Raw genomic sequence first — 11,303 nt, forward strand, 5'->3', positions numbered from 1 at the left:
TGTTTACCTTCTCTGCCTCTGTTTCTGAGTTATGATAACATATAAGAAGCTTCCAAAAATACTTACCAAAATCAGTTGGACACAGTGCAGCGATTTAACTCCTAATGACAACCACCTCTAACTATGAATGACATATAATAAATTATGTTTGAACTGGATTTTCAGCTGCAGATCTGTATTCTGCCACCCAGACAGGCCTATAAAGTTGCACTTGTGGCCTTAATCCCACTTGGATGTGTGCCCCGCTGCCTCTACTTTCCATCATTCTGGTGCTTTAGTCTTCTTGAATAAGTGAACAATCTTTGTTTCTGTACCTTATTAGGCCAAAGACCATAACAGCTAGTGATGGCATCGGCAAGCCCTGCGGGCAGGATTCTCTGCAGACCCAGCCAACCTCCAACAAACCCCTTTTTATACTCCTGTTTCTAGGAAGAATTATGATGGCGGTGCCCTGCTGTTGATCAGTCAAATCTGTGGTAGGCCTAGAGATAAGTCCTGTAAGTGTGGTGTACTGTAAAACAGCGGCTCCCATTCATTAGTAGCTTGTGTGTAATAAACCACCAAAGAGGGGGGGTGGGGCGGGGCAGCAGCTGCAGCGTGCAAGGGCAAACAACGCATCTCATTCTTGGGAGCCAAAACTTTGTAATTTGCTCCTGGGCAGCCTGCTCTGGCTGACATTCTTTCCGATAACATAGTAGTGCTCTATCTATATTTATAGTTTGACTACTAACCCCAGAGATTCCATGTGGTAACTGTGTATATATATTATAACAGATTGTTAGTAAGGAAGACATGAAAATAATATCCAAGCGACTCTGGCAAAGAAAACTGCCGGGTTAAAGGGACATTGTCCTCCACCAACTGATAACCTTACAAACATTTATGTTAGCCATGGTTTTTAGAATACTGGCTTTATAAAGATGATACTTCAACAGATAACCAGCTAACATGCACGCAGTGGGGACAGTCCCTCGGAATGAATTATGTTTCTTTGGTAATACTTTTTTTTAGACGTAAACATGTTCATGGAATAGAAAGGTATTTGGGGGATGCTTGTTGTTGTTGTTGTTGTTGTTTTAAATTAAAAAATAGCCTATAAAAGTGTAAACTCAGTTTTATTTTTAGGCTAATTAAGGATCTAAGAAACACTAACTTTGCAAAACTACTACAAATTACTTATCTGCCTAAACCAAAACATAGGGAGCAATTTCATTGTGAAAGGAAGACAATACACCTGTTGGGGGAAAAAAAAAGAGAACACTGTCAGTAGACCCTTTTCATGGGTCAACCTAATACAAGGGAAACACACTTGAATTTGCTCACCACTGCTTCATGAGAAGATGAAAAAATGCCACGGTTTCTGTAATAAACTCTTTCTTTTTACATCCAAAGCAGGTGCATGGCATTGTGATATCAACACTGTACTTGTTCCTCATCAGCCCCCCACCGCTCTTCCAAATGGGAAGGGAATACTGTACATTCTAGGCATTTTTTCTTTACCACTCAGGACTCAGGGTCAGGAGAGTGGCTCTAGCCAAGTGGAAGGCCTGCCAGTTGTTTTGGAATTCTTGCAGGTGTTTAAAAAGCAAAGGATTCTTTTCAGAGGCACATCTGCATTTGTCATATGCCATTTGTGCTAAAGCCTGTGGTGTTTTTGTTTGTTGGTTTGACAGATTGACATGTAATGGCCAGGACCATCGGGCGGCTACTCCCAACAAAGTCATTCTATTCTGATAGCTGGAGTTCTCTAGAAATCAACTGCCCTGAATTACCCATGATTTTTCTCTGCCCTTCAAAGGGAAATGTGTTGTTCTAATGTTCTTTTGGCTTTTTGTTTGCTTTCACAATTTTTTCTGGTCACATTGTTTTAATTTCGAAGTTTAGATGAAAGAGGGACTTTGATAGGACGGTAATATCCACAGAGTTTTCAAAACCAACCAGTCCTTAAAATTTGCTCAGAAATTGTTCAAGAGATTTGTGGCATTTAAATACAGATTGGGATGTCATAAAATTTTTAAAAATTAAGAGAACACCTCTGTGTCAGGGAGGAATAAGGGAGCTTAAGAGAGGCAAGAACCACAACTTTTAAACTTTTTAATATTCTTAAACGCTGAAATAAAATCCTCATTTTAAGTTATTTTTGAAACCTTTTTTCCTTTCTCGTATCAGCGAATAATATACCTGAGTTTCATATATTAGCCCGTGTGTCTTAGCAATCATGTTACCACCAAGCCAAGTAAACATGTGTGAAAGCAAACTTTAGTACGGTGTCTTTTGTTGACGATGCTAAATCAGAAACCCTTGTTAACATTCTCCAGACATAGGTAGTGTCTCACAGAACTAAGAGTTCAAAGCTCACACTTCAAGTATTAACTTTATCGTTGACGTTAAGTTTCTGAATTTTTTTATGCTCTTGCGTCAGGTCTTTACCCCGTCACCACAGAAGACCTGAAATAACAAAGGAATATCAAGTGTTCATGAAGCACATGCAAAATGTCACAGACATGTCCAGAATACCACTTTCCGTTTACTCCATTGGCCTACACACGCCCTGAATGTACATCTCCCCTCGCCTACATAATACCACCTTCCTGGGGGGAACCATTCCTTCAGCCTGAGAATCTCGGTTTGGGTGTCTTATTCGTCAGGCCGGAGTCAGCGCCACCGGTCTGTGTGCATACTCCAGTTTCCATGGAGCCCTGCACTGGAGAAAGAGGAAAGGCAAAACAAAACAAAACTGTTCCAGGTCTGGTAGTGGCTGGTTCAGAGCTGGCCAAGGGAACCTGGAAACAACAGCACATGGCCATGGTGTGGGTGCGAGATTAGTAAAAGCCAAAGCCACGTGGTTAACTGTGAAATGGGAAAAGGGCAGTTGTTTTCCCTCTGATGGCGACAAGTCAAATCTGGATATTTGAAACATTTTAGTAACATGAATTTCATGTATTAATATTTTTTTAAAAAACTTCCTGAAATAAGGATTCTTTCCCTATGACCTCCAATGGAACTTGGGCTAAAGGATGTAGGAATTAAACATACTCAGGTTTTGACTGTTTGCAGTTAGGTTGCCAGATTTAGCAAAAAAAAAAAAAAAAAAAAAAATTCAATTTCTATTTAAATTTTAGATAACAATTTTCCAGTATGATATTGCATGGGGCATACTTATACTAAAAAAATATTTGTTGTTCATCTGATACTCAGATTTAACTGAGAGTCCTTTTTTTAATCTGGCAACTCGTTTGTAGCAATTTGATTAATGACAAATTCATGACCAGAAACCTCATGGTTTGAAGGGCTTAGGGTATTTTTTTTAATTAGGTTTTATTTTCCTGGGGTTTATAATTTTCTTAAGAATTTCCGTTACGTACTTAGAGCAATGGGGTTAATTATAATAACTGTTATGATTGGGCACCTGCCCAAATACAACTAGGTGCTTTCCATTTATTATCTTACTTAATCCTCACAGCAACCAGAGGAGGCAGATGATGATAACCCCATTTTGCAGATGAGAAAACTGAGGCCCACAAACATTACATAATCTTTCCAGAGTTAGAGAACTAACAAGTGGAAGAAGTAGGATTGGAAACCAGGTCTGTCAGCTTCCAGAGTTGGGACTGTTCCTTTTATCTGCGCTAACTTGTTAAGTGTGGAACTTCGTTGAAATCACAAATAACGGTGGAATCCGCTAACTACAACTCATAATGATCAATGTCATATTGCTAGTCATCTTTGTCGGGATGTGTCCTCTCTTTCTTGCTAGTTTCCAAGACAGCATCAGTGTCTCAGATTCTTAGTACCTTCCCTTACACAAGTTTAGTCACATAATTTTATAATGTTACATTAAAATGTCATTTTATTTAAGATAATTTGGATTGAACCAAGTGTGTCTTCATTGTTATTCCAAATGTTAAGCATATTGTCACAATAACCTTCACTTGGTCAACAACCTCTGGCTCTATTTGCCCATTGTCTGTATATTCTGTATTGTTGCACTTCCAAAGTTTTACTTGCTTTATAAACTCCTCACAAAGCTTGAACATCAGCATTTCCCTTGCCAAAATACCACGATAGACACAATTATTGCTTCCGCGCCTTATCCTTCCTTGCCTTAGATGGGCCAGGGCCATAAAGTATTGAATTTTAGGCTCCTCTCCCCCTAGAGATACTTCAGCCGGTCGTTTACCTTGGCCTGCCGTGCCTTGTATGATGTAAATACTATTATACAGTGACGCCCCTCCCCCTAGCCCTCTTATGGTTCTTTGATATTACTTAGAAGGTGATTACATAGCTTCATTTATTTCTATGAATGCATAGATTTCATGGTCATTAAAATAATCAGACTCATCAGCTCTCCCCATGCTTAAATAAGATCAATACAGACCAGAACAAGGGGCTTCTTCACTCCTCTCTCTGAGAGTTCTCTTTTCCTTCTCTCACTCCCCCCTCACCCTCTACTCTAAATCCTTCCCTTCTTTCCTACCCTCAAACCCAGCATATAGGAGAATACAGTAATTTTTCCCAGTTCTTTCTGTAATGGGTCACGCCACGTATTCACCTGTTTTCCAAGACACAGTGAAGTTTTGCCTTCATACAAACTGTCAGAAGCAGCTGTAGCAATTTGAGTGTTTGCTAGAGAGAGAAAAAAAAAAAAAGCCTGCTGGCCCTGCCTTACAAACCAGTTCAGCAATGAAATGGTTAATGGGATGAGTAAAGGCTATTTTTAAGTCTGGCTCCCCTCTCTGATGCACTCTTGAAAATTCACCCTGTACTGCAGAAATCCTAAATTGCAGTGCCCTGCACCCCACTGAAACTCTTCAGTCTGCTGTAAGTAAGCCTCAGCATGGGCAAGATTGGGGGTGAACAGCTGGAGGAGGGGCTCAAGCCCTGGGCCTTTGTAATGGAGGGGCGAAACACTGAGATCCTGCGGAGAAGGAACACAGAAACCCTCAAGGCACAGAGAAATAGACCCAGACAAAAGCCCCGTTACATGGTTGCAAATCACCCCACTGCTGTTATTTTATTTACTGTGGTCTGCAGGAGGATTGTTTTCTCTTTGCAAAATTTTTAAGCTTCATGGGCTTTTCTCCTCCACAACAGCGGTCACTTATACCACAGTGCCTCATAGAGACCATCTTCACCTTCGGTTTTCTTAAGGAAAGGGGGGCAAAAAAATCTTGCCCAGTCAGAACGCAACAGACAGAGACTGAAGCTGATGAATTTCTAGTCTGCCAGTTCTTTTCCCCGAGATGACAGATTGAAATACTGTGTATTTAAAATATTGACTTATATTGGTTCTCTTGGTGTGGTTTTGCTCCTTGATTTTCTGTCTTTATTTGATTATTTTTCTTAAAGATGACACCTGCATTCATGCTTTTGGACTTAGGTTTATTTAGATGTGGGAAGGAAAGCCAAGGCAACAAAAATTTTGTATTGACTCAATCACAGCTATATAAATGAACATTTTTCCGCAGTAAAAAGACAATTTTTTTTTTCAGTTTCAAAATTGATAAATACCATCCTGTCACTATGGCCAGACAAATGCTGTGAGTTTGAGGTTTTTTTCTGTTGGAGGGTTACGAGAGGAGGAAGGCTGACAGAAACAGTTATTTTTAAAATCTGAAGGCAAAAAACTGTGAGTGCCATTCTCTTTTGTACAAGTTGCTTCGGGTATTTGTAAAAAGGGGTTCTTGCCTCCCTGCAGAGGGAGGGAGAGAGGCCCCGGAAGAAAAAGCAGCTTACTTCTCTGTATAGAAATATGTGGCTGACTTTGGTAAACATTTCTCTACAATTGAGCCAGAGCTGCAAGCTGTGCCTCGGGGTAGCTGAGGAGGAGTGAGCTTCACTTCACCAGAATCGGAGCCGTAGAAGGCCTTCATTGTCACGACTGCGGAGTTACAAGGGGAACTTGCGATAAGTGTGCTCAATTTAAGAAAAATAAAAAAAGTGAAATCTTCCTATGACAAAATCCACGGAGGTATTTACAAGGTGTTTGAGCAGGTAATTAGCACCCAAACCAGGTTTCAGGAAATAGTTCTGGTCACCTCAAATGAAGAATATATAATGAGCTGAAGAGCTTGATTTTCAATGGATGATTTACCCAGGACAATAGGCCAAACAGAACCGGGTAAAGGGTTTACAAATGGTAACTTGAGAAGCAGTAGGCTTCCTTCCTGGGAGCTTAATTCTGTCCCCTTCTTCTAGTACCCTCTCCCTTCCCTTTGACCTCTCTTCTTCCATCACTAATACACACAAACCGTAACTTTTCTTGAAAGTTTGAACGGAGTCCTTAAAAAAAATTCTGTCAAAGAAACGTGGGGAGGCTACAAAAAATACAGAGTAAAATTTGCCTGTTGGCATCTAGACTTGACTAGTTCTGGGCTATTTCGGGCTGAAACTTTGGAGACTGCGTTTTAACTTACTTGCTGAGGGACGTTGTAGAGTCTTTCCTTGTTGGTCTCTAGCACTGATGAACAAGTGAGGCTGAAAAGATAACCTGTTCTTTTCCAGGGCTATTCCAGAAGACTGACAATACCGAAAACTGAAGATGACCCACGTTCAAAATGGTTCAACATTTCTTAACTGACAACGTTACATGATTTTGTTGGTTTAAGAAAGACTCCGCTTATCCACAGGCACTATGGTTGCTCTGCTGCAAGCATTAGTATTTCTAGTAAAATAGTAAAAAATGCCACAGTAACTCTGGTAACAAAATGAACAATAGCAGTTACCTTTCATCTACTGAGCCTCTTGTATATTGAAAGGTGAATTTTACTTTATCATAATCTAAAATGTTTGCACGATTCTTATTTTGCTCATTTACATTTAGGTTCTCCCCCACCTCCCAATTACCTTGGGCACACATTTAAAGCTAAAAGAAGGTAACTTAGATGTCATGTTTTAAACTAGGAAATAGGTTCAGAAAGTTCAGATTACTGCCCAAGGTCACCTACGTGTCACAACTTGGACCAAAATCAAGATTTCCTAATTTCTAATTTTGACTGTTTTTTTCCAAGGCATTCGACCATCTTCCCATGCGGTTAATAATATATGAGAGCTGCCTAAGAATACCAATTTCTACTGAGGCATGCTCTCTGTCATTAAGTGCTCCAACAAACTGTTAATTAAGATTGTTTTGAGCTGTTTACCAATTTAGGTGATGTCGGATACTTCTCTTGGATTCTGTTAGCGTCTTGGGATGGCAGAAAATTCTGTTGATTCTGTTGCCTGCGGTTTGGCCATCTGTTCTAAATCATGATTGCGGCTGCCATTTGGAAATCCATAATCTGACACCGTTACCAGAATTGTACATTTAAATGCATTAGGCTCTTTGTGAGTCACAGCCCTTCATAAGATCCCCTTAATTTTATAGGCTGTCCACAGAGAGTGCTAAATTTTAAAGTTGAAGGGTATAGTGAAGAAATTCTACTATTGTTCTCCTCCCCAGGCATTTTGTTAAAGAAGTCTGAGGTAGAAAAGAAAATACTGGAAGGTGCAATGTGATGACTAAGCACAAAATGGTCAGGAAGGGTCAGAAATAGGAATGAAATCGTAGGTATTTCTGTCAGACATATAAAGTTCTCCCACAAGGCATACTGGGTACTCAACTAGGAAATGATCAACACAATTCAATGTGCATGGGACTATGGAAGACTTCCAAGAAGTATTCTGTCTTAATATAAATGTTTACTTAAAGAAACAAATTTGGATGTCACACTTTGCTCTTTCCAGAATTAATTCGTAGTTCCTTAATGTTCCTAATATCCTTTATCATTCAACTTAACTATTAAGCCCTTAAGGGTTAAAACTTTTTCTGAAATAATGAGTTAACACAAAAAATACATAGAACAGTGTCTGGCACATAGTAAGTGTTCTGTAAATGTTTGCCATTATTATTCATTTGTTCATGTATCATTTACTGGGTGCGATTCTAGTCATTGGAGACTCACCAAAGGTGACGGTCATGGGTCCTGCCCTCAGGGAGGTTATAGTCACCTGAAGGAAGCAGGTAAGTAGGTTATAACACACATACCTACAACAGTATACAGAAGATGTTGTGGGAACAGCTAGGAGGGGCAAGCAGATTTCCTGGGCCCACCCTAGATTTGCTAAATCCCAACATTAGGTGGTAGGGCCCAGAAATCTGTATTTTCAAAAGCTCCTCAGGCAATTCCAAAGCAGCCTGGGGTGTTTGCCTAATCTAAGTTAGGCTGGAGGAAGATTTCTGGAAGAGCCTTTCTAGAAGAGTTGATATTAGAGTTGGAATTTGGAAGAATGGACCTAGGCTGAGGGAAAATTGCTCAAAGAAAGGTACGAAAGCGCCTCTCCTGTTTGGAGACCTGCTGGTAGATGGGTGTGGTTGGAGGGAAGGACTTAAGGAAAAGGGTTATACAGGTAGGATGACCATATATATCATTACTCAAAATAGGACACTTTTGAGAGTGAAAAGAAGTGTTATTAATAATTATGTGGGAGAATAGATACCCTCTTTAGGAGATAATGCAAGGGGGCACACAAGAGTTTGGAAGAGATCTCAAGGGTCCTTCAGAGTGGAACTTTTGAGTATTGCCCAGAATGATGGCAGCCATTGAAGAATGGGGCAGACTGATGACAAGATCAGATCTGTGTTTTAGAGTTCTTGCTGTCTTGCCTATGGGATATTATTCTAAGCAAAATTGCCAGTTTTGGAGAATAGTTCATGTTTATACAATTTCTTTGAGTATGTCATTTACAGTTATTCTTTATAAGGATCCTAATGTAATGCTGAAAATGCACTTAGCAATTAAAATCAGATGTAAAGGTGGCAGTCTGAGAAATCCACAGTGCTAACTAATAACTGGTCCTAGAACAACATCATTTCATTCATAGAACAATATCCACATTCACTCATTCATTATTTATTAAATACCTACTATTTATTTTAAAAAAATTTTTAAAGATATATTTATTCATTTGAGAGAGAGAGAGAGAGGCAGCATTGGGTGGGGGGTGAGGGGGGGATAGGGGCAGAGAGAAAGGGAGAGAGAGAATCCCAAGCAGACTCCCTACTGAGTGTGGAGCCTGACGCTGGAGTGGACCAGGACCTGAACCAAAATCAAGAGTCAGATACTTAACCAACTGAGCCACCCAGGTACCCCTAATCACCTACTATTTACCATTCTTTCCTTTAGGTACTGGGGAAACAGAGTGAATAAGCAGATGAGGTCCCTGTCTTTATGAAGCTTACATTCTAGCAGAAGAGATAGACAGTAATTAAATAAATATGTAATATAATTTTAGGTATCAGTAAGTGTTGAGGAAAAAGTCCAATCAAGATAAGAGGCTAAAGGATTAGAGAGTGACTAGTAGTCAGGGAACTGGTATTTTAATTAATTTGGTTAGAGACAGCCTCCTTGAATGGTACTGCACGTGTGAAGGAGTGAGCTATGTGACCACTTGACATTCACATGTTTCAAGTCTGCTTGAAAAGGAAGAGGAAGTGCAAAGTCCCCAAGGTAAGAACCAGCTCGGTGAGTTGGAGGAGCAGAAGGAAGAACCTTAAATTGCTTTCTGATCAGGCCACTCTGAATTGCATGTCATGGCCTATGAGGCTTCATGCGATTTGGCCTTTATCTACCTATCCTACCTCTTGAGTCCTACAATTTGGGAGGGAGCTATGGCCTGTAAGTGGACAGTCCTTGAGAAGTGTGAGAAGTTTTCCTTAACCTGAGTCTCCTAACTCTGTTATTTTGAAAGCATTTTTTTTTTTTTCAAGAAGAAGAAAAGAATTCTAACACTGAGCATCTACAATCTACTGGCAGAGTGCTTTACGAATGTCATTTATTGAAGCCTTATACCAGCCCTGTGGGATTAGCAATATTGTCACCATTTTGTAGGTGAGGAAACAAACTCAAAGAGGTCAAATAACTTTTGCATGGTTAGATTCTATTAAAAGGTGATTTCAGATCTTTTTGCCTCAAAATGTCTTTCAATTCTGTGAAGCCATAAGTAATATGAAATAGTGTATACCAGTAATACACTCTACCTGAAAGTCAGTTCCTGACAGCAGCTCCAAGGCACCTTGTAGAATAGTACCTTTTTTTCTGCATGAGGAAATCTCAAAGACTAGTATATAAACCTTGCATAGAATGTAATATTCCATTTCCCCCCACAAAAGAAGCCCATAATAAATAAGAAAGCCAGATTTTAATTCTGGTGCTGTAGCTAATTAGCCCTGTGACCTTGGTGTGTCCTTCTGTCCATCTGAGTCAAGTTTCCTGATCTGCAAAATGGGTGCTATAATTTAAGTCTAGCGAAAGTGCTTTGAAATGGGAAATGATAAACACATAAAAGGAATTACAACTTTACTGTAAATATATTTGGCTAATAAAAAAACCTGCCCTAGTGAATGATGGGTTCAATTTCTGAGGTTGGGAAGATTAAAACACACGTTAAACACAAACAACTGTTGGAGTGATAGATAACTGTAAATTTCTCTCTCTTAGCTAAACAGGCTATTTTCACCTTTCATTCTTTTTCATCTTTGAACTCGAAAATCTATATAGAAAGGGATATGACGTCACCTGGAGTTTGAGCTGCTGCACGAGGGTTATCAAAGACAATGGCCAAGAACAAACTAAGAGGGCAGAAGTCCAGGAATGTATTTCATATAGCCAGCCAAAAAAACTTTAAGGCTAAAAACAAAGCAAAACCAGTTACCACTAATCTTAAGAAGATAAATGTTGTGAGTGATGAAAAAGTTAACAGAGTGAATAAAGCTTTTGTAGATACACAAAGGGAACTTCCACATTTCTCAAAAGACCTTTCCCTTGAACCTCTACAGAACAGCTGATTCCTCAGCAGTGTCATGAAAATGAGCCAGTTAATGTTGATGAAGCAACAAAATTAATGGCTCAGCTATAATACACTGGGGATACATCAAATACCCCCCAAAGAGCAATATATTAAATGTTTTGTACAGTTTTATTTAAAAAAAAAAGTCTAGGGGGTGCCTGGGTAGCTCAGTTGGTTAAGCATCCAACTCTTGATCTTAGCTCAGGTCTTGATCTCAAGGTTGTGGGTTCAGGCTTCACGTTGGCCTCCACGCTGGGTGTGGAGCCTAAAAAAACAAAGGCTATACAGAAAGGATAAGGAACTGTTGAGGCTACTGCCAAGTGAGACAAACTATGGGGTGCCTTCATTTTAGGCAGTAGAAAAAGAACAATTATTTCTAGAAACTAAAAAAAAAAAAAAAAGACAAAAGGAAAGAAAAGAGAATGGAGGGCAGGTAAAAATGAAAAATTTCCATCGATCTAGGGCCATTTGGCCTT

General features: G+C 39.6%; 1 pseudogene; it reads left to right on the plus strand.

The window, feature by feature from the left end:
- Positions 1-10,589: 10,589 nt before the first annotated feature.
- LOC118000333 lies at positions 10,590-10,896 on the plus strand (annotated as a pseudogene).
- Positions 10,897-11,303: the final 407 nt, after the last annotated feature.

The sequence above is a fragment of the Mirounga leonina genome, unplaced genomic scaffold, assembly GCF_011800145.1.
Source record: "Mirounga leonina isolate KUSES-001 unplaced genomic scaffold, KU_Mleo_1.0 Mir_115, whole genome shotgun sequence".
NCBI classification, from domain to species: Eukaryota; Metazoa; Chordata; class Mammalia; order Carnivora; family Phocidae; genus Mirounga; species Mirounga leonina.